Source organism: Schistocerca serialis, chromosome 8, assembly GCF_023864345.2.
Source record: "Schistocerca serialis cubense isolate TAMUIC-IGC-003099 chromosome 8, iqSchSeri2.2, whole genome shotgun sequence".
NCBI lineage: Eukaryota > Metazoa > Arthropoda > Insecta > Orthoptera > Acrididae > Schistocerca > Schistocerca serialis.
The window spans coordinates 556,820,673-556,832,673 of record NC_064645.1 but is presented as its reverse complement, the minus strand read 5'-3'; the positions used below and the strand labels follow the sequence as shown (position 1 = coordinate 556,832,673).

At 45.8% G+C, this 12,001-nt stretch overlaps 1 protein-coding gene across 1 annotated transcript in view; it reads right to left on the bottom strand.

Annotated features, from left to right (window-relative positions):
- The window catches only part of LOC126416186 (protein expanded), a 505,339-nt gene extending 494,964 nt beyond the window's left edge, over positions 1–10,375 (bottom strand). The window contains exon 1 of the mRNA XM_050083768.1: positions 9,895–10,375. The gene's annotated coding sequence lies outside the window, so the exon portion shown is untranslated. The remainder of the gene's footprint in view (positions 1–9,894) is intronic.
- Positions 10,376–12,001: the final 1,626 nt, after the last annotated feature.

Below are 12,001 nucleotides of genomic sequence, written 5' to 3'. Positions count from 1 at the left end.
TGGGGTTCACTGCTGGCTCTATGCAGGAAATAAATACCAGGACCGGCGGCTGGTTCGATAGTGATTTAAACGTAAGTTTTCTGTGCATCGATTCTGAGAAAATACACTAGGGTACGGGTACAGGCAGTGGGGAAAACTTGCCTGCTCTTACGCTGCGTGGGTGCGCAGCCGGCGCGCGGTGAAAGGTTAAGCCGAGCGAGTGCAGGCCAGCTCCCGGCATTCCTCAGAGCCGCAGCGGGCGCCTTTCGTATTTGCTTACGTAACTGTGCTGGCTGGTCCAGCGCAGACATCGCGTCTCAGCGTCGTCCGCTTCATTGCTCACCCCTTCATTACTCACGCTGCGTGTGTCACATACCGCCATGCCACGGCCCGCCAAGTGCTTCTTCTCTACCGGTATTTTCCCTGTACGTAATAGACGCGGACGTGCGACGAAGACTGCCTCACCTTCAAGAGAACACTGTCTCAAGTTTTAAGCGCGAGACTTGCGTGGAAGAGAAGGTAGACTGCATTTTTCAAGTATCCTACCAAAGATCGTTCCGTTTCATATCCCAACAAACTGTTATATCCGGTTTACTGATTCCAATTTTGACTCATTACTACTGTAGGCATAAAATAGCACGTTTCTGCGTTTTCTGAAATGCAGAATTTTACATTTCTGAACATTTGTGTGTAGTGTGAGGAGGGCTATGCGAGAGGAGTTCAATGAATTCGAAAGTAAAGTTCTATGTACTGACTTGGCAGAAAATCCTAAGAAATTTTGGTCTTATGTCAAAGCAGTAGGTGGATCAAAACAAAATGTCCAGACACTCTGTGACCAAAATGGTACTGAAACAGAGGATGACAGACTAAAGGCCGAAATACTAAATGTCTTTTTCCAAAGCTGTTTCACAGAGGAAGACTACACTGTAGCTTCTTCTCTAGATTGTCGTACAGATGACAAAATGGTAGATATCGAAATAGACGACAGAGGGATAGAGAAACAATTAAAATCGCTCAAAAGAGGAAAGGCCGCTGGACCTGATGGGATATCAGTTCGATTTTACACAGAGTACGCGAAGGAACTTGCTCCCCTTCTTGCAGCGGTGTACCGTAGGTCTCTAGAAGAGCGTAGAGTTCCAAAGGATTGGAAAAGGGCACAGGTCATCCCCGTTTTCAAGAAGGGACGTCGAACAGATGAGCAGAACTATAGACCTATATCTCTAACGTCGATCAGTTGTAGAATTTTGGAACACGTATTATGTTGGATTATAATTACTTTTCTGGAGACTAGAAATCTACTCTGTAGGAATCAGCATGGGTTTCGAAAAAGACGGTCGTGTGAAACCCAGCTCGCGCTATTCGTGCAGAGACTCAGAGGGCTATAGACAAGGGTTCACAGGTAGATGCCGTGTTTCTTGACTTCCGCAAGGCGTTCGATACAGTTCCCCACAGTCGTTTAATAAACAAAGTAAGAGCATATGGACTATCAGACCAATTGTGTGATTGGATTGAAGAGTTCCTAGCTAACAGAACGCAGCATGTTAGTCTCAATGGTGAGAAGTCTTCCGAAGTAAGAGTGATTTCAGGTGTGCCGCAGGGGAGTGTCATAGGACCGTTGCTATTCACAATATACATAAATGACCTTGTGGATCACATCGGAAGTTCACTGAGGCTTTTTGCGGATGATGCTGTGGTGTATCGAGAGGTTGTAACAATGGAAAATTGTACTGAAATGCAGGAGGATCTGCAGCGAATTGACGCATGGTGCAGGGAATGGCAATTGAATCTCAATGTAGACAAGTGTAATGTGCTGCGAATACATCGAAAGATAGATCCCTTATCATTTAGCTACAAAATAGCAGGTCAGCAACTGGAAGCAGTTAATTCCGTGAATTATCTGGGAGTAGGCATTAGGAGTTCAAAATGGTTCAAATGGCTCTGAGCACTATGGGACTCAACTGCTGTGGTCATCAGTCCCCTAGGACTTAGAACTTCTTAAACCTAACTAACCTAAGGACATCACACACATCCATGCCCGAGGCAGGATTCGAACCTGCGACCGTAGCAGTCGCACGGTTCCGGACTGCGCGCCTAGAACCGCGAGACCACCGCGGCCGGTCATTAGGAGTGATTTAAAATGGAATGATCGTATAAAGTTGATCGTCGGTAAAGCAGATGCCAGACTGAGATTCATTGGAAGAATCCTAAGGAAATGCAATCCGAAAACAAAGGAAGTAGGTTACAGTACGCTTGTTCGCCCACTGCTTGAATACTGCCCAGCAGTGTGGGATCCGTACCAGATAGGGTTGATAGAAGAGATAGAGAAGATCCAACGGAGAGCAGTGCGCTTCGTTACATGATCATTTAGTAATCGCGAAAGCGTTACGGAGACGATAGATAAACTCCAGTGGAAGACTCTGCAAGAGAGACGCTCAGTAGCTCGGTACGGGCTTTTGTTGAAGTTTCGAGAACATACCTTCACCGAGGAGTCAAGCAGTATATTGCTCCCTCCTACGTATATCTCGAGAAGAGACCATGAGGATAAAATCAGAGAGATTAGAGCCCACACAGAAGCATACCGACAATCCTTCTTTCCACGAACAATACGAGACTGGAATAGAAAGGAGAACCGATAGAGGTACTCAGGGTACCCTCCGCCACACACCGTCAGGTGGCTTGCGGAGTATGGATGTAGATGTAGATTTAAAGCAAACTGCCAAACTTTGCACCACACTGGAAACTTCTCAAGATCTCACTCGATATAATCTTTATAAATTATATATACTGTATTAAACTATATTAAACTTTCAGACACAATTAAATTATCGCTCATTGCATCATCTGAGAAAAGTCTGATATCACTAGTAATATAGTCTGCCAGGTCATTAAAAACATGGCGAGGCTCCTAACACACTTCCACATCCGTTGATGGCTCTCGAACAGATTATATGATTGCAACAGTGAAGTAAGAAAACGACGTATTGGGAAAAAGAAATATAGGTACAATTACAGGAACACAGTTGTGATTAAGGCACTGCAAGAGGGATACCCTTATGATTACAGAACGTATTTAAGAGTGGACGGTGAAAAATGCAGTCTAAAGCCGTCGACACACGGACCCTGTTGTCGAACGTTAACATTGAGCGTGCCAAGTTCAACGTGCTGCTGAACGCTCAGGAACGGTGCGACTTGTGCATACGGAACGTGATACGCGATCGCAACGCACTTCAGCGGCAGTTGAGGGATGTTTCTAGTTCGTAAATCACACGGTGTACTCAACGGGCGCGCGTAAAATTCCCACGTTAGCTCTATTAAAACGCACATTTCCTCCATCGTCCACGAAAAGGGAAGTACCATGTCCAATCAATAAAGGCACAGGCTTATAAAAGTTCCATTACAAACAGTGCGGTATAAATTTGGAATACTTCTCCGCATAAGATAAACATTATTTCATCATTCCCACATTTTAGTAAAACCCCACAGTCAGTCTTACTTGATCACTGTTCCTACCCTGTAGCAGAATCTTTGCAACATGTGAATTACGAAGCGTAAAAGAAAAAGGAGCAAAATATTACAGCGCCATCTACCACAAAGCGAAAAATGTGGTCCAACTAAAACATTCATATTTCTTTACATACTACACGAATATGTAATAAAAAATGGGGGTTCCTATTTTTTTAAAAAAACGCAGTTGATACCAGTTTGACCTATGGCAGCGCCATCTAGCGGTCCATCCATGGCGCCATCTGGTTTCCCCCTTCAAGCTAGACAAGTTTCGTTCTTTGTAGTTTTTTCGTTTGACGCTTAATTTGTGTGAGATATTTGGCCCACTGACGATCATTGGACCACCATGTGTGTGCAGACTGAAGCGACGCATGAACATTTGTACCAAGGCAGCGATTTGATTCTGGGACTCCTGCTAATTAGGCAGATGCGCAAACCACTACCTCACCCTGGCACAGTGATTTTGCACAACTGCATGGATTACACTAGCATGCCACCTGCCCTTGCCACAGTTCGCGCGGCTCGGCTCCCCCCCGTCGAAGTTTGTATGTGTGTTGCCCTTAGCGTAAATTAGTTTAAGTTAGATTAAGTAGTTTGTAAGTCTATTTAGTCCCATAAGGACTTACAAACATCACCACCATGCCACCTGCCTCAATCCAAATTCCCATTCACGCCTCAGCTCCAACTGTGTTGGAATAGTAACTCAGTGTCGAACAGAATGGGGGATCCTGCCTGAAATCCAGGCATAGGTGCTTTAATCAAAAGAAACTGTGTGGTTCCTGAGACCTAAGTCTCAAACATCAGTGATGTATATATGCAGACTGAAGTGACGAATGGGAATATCAAGTGGGCTAAGGCGTGAATGGGAATCTGGATTGAGGAGGGAAGTGTGCTAGGGTAGTCCATGCAATTGTGCGAAGTCACCGTGCAGCGTGGCATAGTGATTAGCATATCTGCTTTGTGAGCAGGAGACCTGGGTTCGAATCCTGCCTCAGTACAAATTTTCATTCCTTGCTTCAGCCAGCATGTATACATTAGTAGATAAAGTTTTGATAAGGAACACAAGTCTGGAAATGTACCATTTGATTGTAAAATTGGTTTGACGATCGGACCACTTTCAAATCTCCCATTTCATGGTAAGGACGTAGTGGAGTACTGCGCTATGACCGGTTTGCCACTACAGGATATGGGTATTTAATGGGCTGCAGCAGCAGGCGACCGCCTGCAGCTGCTCTACTGGGTTCAAATGGCTCTGAGCACTATGGGACTTAACGTCTATGGTCATCAGTCCCCTATAACTTAGAACTACTTAAACCTAACTAACCTAAGGACATCACACAACACCCAGTCATCACGAGGCAGGGCTCTACTGGGCTAGTGACTCTAGTCGACTGGGAAATCGTGGTCTGGTTAGATAAGTCCCGATTTCAGTTGGTAAGAGCTGATGGCAGGATTCGTGTGTGACGCAGACTCCACGAAGATATGGACCCAAGTTGTCAACAAGGCACTGAGCAGGCTGGTGGGTCTCCATAATGGTGTGGACTGTGTTTACATGGTATGGACTGGGTCCTCTGGTCCAACTGAACCGATCTTTGACTGGAAATAATTATGCTCAGATACTTAGAGACCATTTGCAGCTCCTCTGATAGGGCACAGCCAACTTCCTTCCACATCCTTCCCTAATCCGATGAGACCGATGAGCTCGCTGTTTGGTCTCCTCCCCTAAATCAACTCATCCCAGCCATTTACAGCCATTCATGGGCTTCACGACGGAATTTTTATGGATGACATTGCGCCATGTCACCGGGTGACAATTGTTCGCGACTGGTTTGAAGAAAGTACTGGATAGTTGAAGCCAACGATCTGGCCACCCAGATTGCCCGACATGAATCCCAACGAACATTTGTGGGACATATGCGAGATGTCAGATCGCGCACAAAATCCTGCAACGGCAACACTTTCGCGATTAAGAGCGGCTATAGAGGTCGCGTTACTCAATGGTTCTGCAGAGGACTTCCGACGATTTTTTGAGTCCATGCCAGGTTGTGTTACAGCACTACGCCGGGAAAAAGGAAGCCCGACACGATGTTAGGAGGTATACCATAACTTTTGTCACCTCAGTGTGTTTTACAACCTATCCCATTGTCATCCTCCAAATACGAGAAATCATCAACTGATCCTATGAGTTCATTTTTTCAAAAATGGTTCAAATGGCTCTAAGCACTATGGGACTTAACATCTGAGATCATCAGTCCCCTAGACTTAGAACTGCTTAAACCTAAATAACCTAAGGACATCACGCACATCCATGCCCGAGGCAGGACTAGAACCTGCGACCGTAGCAGCAGCGCGGTTCCGGACTGAAGCGCCTAGAACCGCTCGGTCACATCGGCCGGCCTTCATTTTTTACTTGAACCGTTTTCTTTTCAGTGTGTAACCTAAACATTATTTTAGTCGCACTGTAATTACCGTTCCGACCTATTTTCGAACCGAGGCAAACAGTATAACTTCCAGCAAAAACAATGTGCTGCAGTTATAAACCATTCTCTTTTACCGGTAGGAGAGCGAGAACTTCATGTATGGCTGCAAAATAAAATAAATAAAAAAAAACAGGTTTGATGCCGTAGAACCTCGTTGACTGCCTCCCCTATCAGTTCTGAGTTTCCAAATACCCCGCTGATGTACACAGTTAATGCCGTTGAGGAAAAGACAGAGCAAAGGCGTAAGCTGCATGAACTTTGGCGAACGGACGGCAATTTCTAGATGATAATGGAAAGAGATCGGAACGGTGGAATGGCGGAGGCACTGCGTTCGGTTTGGGGATGAGCGCCGCGCGGGATTAGCCGAGCGGTCTTGGGCGCTGCAGTCATGGACTGTGCGGCTGGTCCCGGCGGAGGTTCGAGTCCTCCTCCGGGCATGGGTCTGTGTGTTTGTCCTTAGGATAATTTAGGTTAAGTAGTGTGTAAGCTTAGGGACTGATGACCTTAGCAGTTAAGTCCCGTAAGATTTCACACACATTTGAACATTTTTTTGGGGATGAGCGTCTATCTCCCTCCGACCGTCCTGATGCACATAGGTTTCCTCTTGTTTCCATAGACGAAACGAGTCCCAGGATGTTCCGTAAACAAGATCCGTTTCCCTATACTTAGAGCGTCCAACTCGGGGAACATTCAATTTTCAATGATTGAGAAATGAATTGCACATTAGAAACGTTCCTTTTCAGATAAAAATTGCATTGTTAAATATGGGAATAGTTAAAAAAAGTGCGTGTGTATCCATAATATCTACAGTCATCTGAGCTCTCAGTTGGACTGATTGCCATGTGCAAGACCTGGATTCGAGATTTGGCACTCCAAAGAATTTCTCCTTTCTTGGGGGGCTGGATTGGAAGGCACGCAACATCATGGCACTGCTGAGGTAAACATGTAGGAAAAACTGTTGTTGCGGTTCGAAATCTGAAAAAATGTTCGCGACAGCGGTGTGTTCAAATGGTTCAAATGGCTCTGAGCACTATGGGACTCAACTGCTGTGGTCATCAGTCCCCTAGAACTTAGAACTACTTAAACCTAACTAACCTAAGGACATCACACACACCCATGCCCGAGGCAGGATTCGAACCTGCGACCGCAGCAGCAGCGCGGCTCCGGACTGGAGCGCCTAGAACCGCACGGCCACCACGGCCGGCAGCGGTGTGTTAATGAGACTGCCCTCCATAGACACGTCTAAGTCACGCGGTTGGAAGAGAATGTCACAGCAGTCGGTTAGCTGGATGAAGTACCCATGATCTGATTTCGGAGTTGCTTTATTATACATGTCGGCTGTGACAAGATGTAGTTAAGAGGAAGGAATTACGTCTTTTAAGTAGCTGACCTAATCGCGGTACTTCCTTAGTTATTTTCTTCCTAATAGCGCTCGACGCGTTTTAAATTAGTCACAAACAGTGAGGTAAAACCAGAAGTATGTGTATCGTACTCTTGGTTATCAAATAAAATTGACATCTGGGAGCATTTAATAGTGGCATAAGTTTTTTAACGTGTCATTGTACCAGCAGTCCGAATTTTATATGTACTGAACATGATTGGGAAACACGAGACAACGAAAGATACGGCTTTGGAGTAACAAGAAAAAAAAATCGCCCTGCTGAAGAGTATAGAAATGTAGGAACACAGATCAGAAATAAGTAGTCCTGTACCTTAGATCTAATACCGACATTACACCATGAACATAAGGCATGTTCAGACTTACGTGTTTGTACTTTTTTTTTGTCAGCAGTCTCGGTGAAATAACTGGCGAACTTTATTTTTTCACCATGTGGGAAACTCTCCAAACATCCACCAGCAACTATAAAACTGACATACGAACGCGTCTGCAACTGCACATCTGCTCATGTAAAACGAATGAACTACAAAAGAACAACAAACAATGAGAGCTTGGCGTCAAAGGAAAACAAAGCAAAAAGAAAGTTATCGTCTGCATGACGCTCAGGTTCCGAAACTCCTCCGAGTGATTGACTCGGAGGATGGCGTTCTTGCACACTCTACGTCACGAAAAATAGCGTGTTGTCAATTGTTGTCATACCGTATACACGAAGAACAGAATCATGCATAAGTTGACAGTCATTTGACGTCAGAAATAAATCTTTTAGGAATATCCAATATCTTCACGATAAAAATAAGATAACCTCAGAAGTTTCTTTTATTTCCGTTTGCAAAATAGTTTGATTTCTCTGTATCCGCTTTGAATTCTGTCTTATTTCTATTTTATTTTGTCTCTTTTTTAATTATCCAGACCTCTTTCACAACTATGTACCATCATATTCTGTGTGATTTTTATTGCCCTAGCGGCATCTCTTGGTGTGTTGTGTGTGTTACACACTGACTTTTTTTTTTTTTTTTTTTTTTTTTTTTTTTTTTTTTTGGGCCTTTATCCATTTCAGTGTACCTCAGTTTCGGAAATTGACACAGAAATGGACGGCACTGAACGAGCTTTTCCTACTCCTACGTAAGTTTCTTAATGTATTTTAATGAAACCAGGGGAACGCTGAAGTGAAAGATGTAAAAATAAAATAAATAAAGCAAGAAGACGTCACACATACAATACGCATACACTAAGAAACGCGGTTAAGACAGGGAAATATGACAAAAGACGTCAAACATGTAATAGACGTCACACGTACAATATACATACACTAAGAAGCGCGGTTAAGGCAAGGAATTACGACATGCTGTTACCCATTACGTGTACCATAAATGGCGAGCTGTAAATTTAAGATGTATATGATAGGAATATAGCAGTAACGTGGAATCCACACACAGTGGGGCGTAGGTACCTAAATACGACTGAGTAAACGCAAAGAGAAAAACGTTTCGTGTTTTGCAGAAAAACCTTTTTCTGTATTTCGGTAATGACTGGGCGGATGACGTGATTCAGGTACTATTAAAGCAGTAGTGCCCTGTTACGAAGGCTGTGTGAAGGAAAACTACGGTAAACTAATTTTGAAGAGGTAACTGAATGTTAAACAACGCATCTTACGGTCAGAAAGAAGTCAAATACGAAAAATAAATAAAAAATAAAATAAAAAGCTGCTGAGTTTTGCTAAATTCCCACATGACATTATCGCAGTGTATCCGTCACACTGCCATAAACTCATATTGCAATACATTTTTTTATAAACTTATTGGATACTTTGAAATTCGCAGAGCAAGGCGGTTCTGTAAGGAGTAAAGAGAGCTGAATAGCAGGCAGCATACATGTGACGCAGGCATAGGTGCTACGTCGGCCTCCTGCGGGCCAAACAACATTCCTGCGCTCCTGCGAGACTATCTCAGTTTCACGCTTGACATTTCAAACGTTTCTATCTGGAACGACGGGAGGGAGAGAAAAAGAACTAGAGAGAGAGAGAGAGAGAGAGAGAGAGAGAGAGAGAGAAACAGGGGGAGGGAAGGAGGGAGAGAGAGAGAAAGTTTGCGGCACAGAAGGGCAGCACCTAATACGCGGGGTCATTGCCCCCCACCACGACACAAAGCTGCATGGACGACTGCGTACGCATTCCGTATTAGCCGCGGCATCCGAGGCGCGAACAGACAGAAAGATCCCGCTTGGTGCCGCGGCCGCTCCGACGGGAATCGGCACAAGCGAGATGACCGGAAAACGCGGCCAGGGTCCGCTTCGCCTCACTCCTGTGACACGGTTCGGTCAAGCCGGCTGCGCCCGAGTTCATACGCCGGTCGTGACCACGAGGTTTTCTAACGAAAATATCGATGGTCACGTTAATCCGGATGACTAGCGAGTCCTTCATAGAGCAAATGAATTAGTATACAAAGCCTGTGAGCCGATAAATGTCTGGATTAGGGTGAGGGCTGACGCTCCTGCGACAAAGAAGGAGAAAAAAATGGTGTACATTTCACTTACCTTTCAGCAGTGTTCGTACGCTTGGAAAATATTCTTCAGTGCTGGTGGTCCTCGAATGACGGTCGGCGTACGGAAATATCCTCACAGTTTGTCATTCCACCTCGTCGGTCACAATTGCCAGTAATCACTGCGGTCAAAACACTACACGAAGTCAAATAGGTACAGTGTGGAGAAAGAACTGTGGAGGCAGCTTTGCGCTGTCACTTCTCGAGCAATGATAAAAAAAAAATTGTATTTTAGTCGATGCGGAAATATGTGACGCGCACTGATTTTCGACGCGGTAGCACCACCTCGGCAGAGAGAACGCGGCACACGAGAAACGCGGCAGCAGCGCCGGCTCGCGGTTGTTTGTTGTTGTTGTTATTGTTGTCGCAGGAGGATCGCCGCGTGTCGACGCCGGCGCACAGACAGCGGGCGCGCGCGCCACTGGAGACTCACGCACAGTAGCGGCGGCACGCAGAGACCGGCCGACCGGCGAACCAGCCAACCAGGCAGCAGCACAGCCCCGCTGGACTGACGCGGCGGCCGGCGCGCGCGGGCCCACACCGCCGCCTCACGCACACACACACACACACACACACACACACACACACACACGTACGTACACACACACGGCCGCGGAGGAATGCGGCGGGACAGAGACGTAGAGAGGCGCAGAAAGAGAGCGGACGAAGGAGGAGGAGTAGGAGGAACGGAGGAAGGAGGGTGGGAGGAGCGCACGCGGGCGCTGGCGCCGCCGCTGCGCCCTGGCGGCCGCCGCGCCAACCAGCCGGCAGGTAGGCGGCTGCGGACTCGCTCGCTGGGTAGGTAGGGCTCCGGAATGCGCCCTGCCCGCCCCTCCTTACGGCTCGAGGCTACATTCCAGCCGCCGCCGCGCCGCCACCGCCGACCGGACCGAGGCTAGCCTCGCGCGCCGGGTGCCAACTTTACAGGCAAAAATTCTACTCCTTCTATAGAATGAAGGATTATACCCCTCCTATAGCAGGCGAGCGACCTCGAATCCCCTCCTGCGAGCCGAGCCGAGCCGAGCCGCCGGTATCACATTCCTGGCGTGCCGCGGCCGCGCACCCCGCCAATGGCCGAGCCGGAGCAGAGCTGCGCGCGCGCCTCCCAGCGGCAGGAACGCCAACCACCGCCAGGCGCAGAAGACTCGGCCGCACTGCGGGTCCGCCGCAGAATCGCAGTGGATGCTCTGCTAGGTGTTTTGCGAGCGGCACCTGCTACTCCCCCGCACTCCAACATACTTACACAACTTATTGCACTCTAAAGGATTTTTGACAAGAGTCTTTTAAGGAGGATATGACGTCAAACGGGCCGACGTGGAGCACCACAGGACATTTTCATTTCCACTGTCTATACGTTTACAAATAAATTCATAAAACTTTGTCAGCATGACCAGGAAGGATTCAGAATTCACACTCATAGCAGTGGAAGTTCGAAAACATAACGAAGTAATTTTTTTTACGTGTGAAATTTCATCATTTTTTCTTTTACTTACTAATGGCAGCATTTGTTCCTATAGGTACACTTTTCTTCATAAGTAAAAGAGATGGTTCGATGAATTTTGCACAGCATACAAACCATACTTACAGGTGTATGAAACTCTAGAATTTTCCAAATCTAATAAAAACTGTGGTAAAAATTGAGGTAATTAACTACAAAATTAGTGTTTTTTCTAAACATGAAGTTTAAAATACAACAGATCATTCGTTTTTTCATAAATTAAATAAATTCTAGAGTTTCATACACCTGTAAGTATGGTATGTGTGCTGTACAAAATTCATCGAAGAATCTCTCTAACTTTGAAGAAAAGTGTACCTATAGCAACAAATGCAGCCATTAGTAAATAAAAAAATGATCAAATTTCACACGTAAAAAAAATTTATTTTGTTATGTTTTCGAACTTCCATTGCAATGAATGTGAATCCTGAATCCTTCCTGGTGATGCTGACAGAGTTTTATGAATTTATTTGTAAAAGAATAGACACTGGAAATTAAAATGTCCTGTGATGCCTCTCCTGCTCCAAGTCGGCCCGTTTGACGTCCTACCCCCCTTAACAAAGCCATTTGGTCCAACCTTTGACAATCTACTTCAGTTAAAGACATC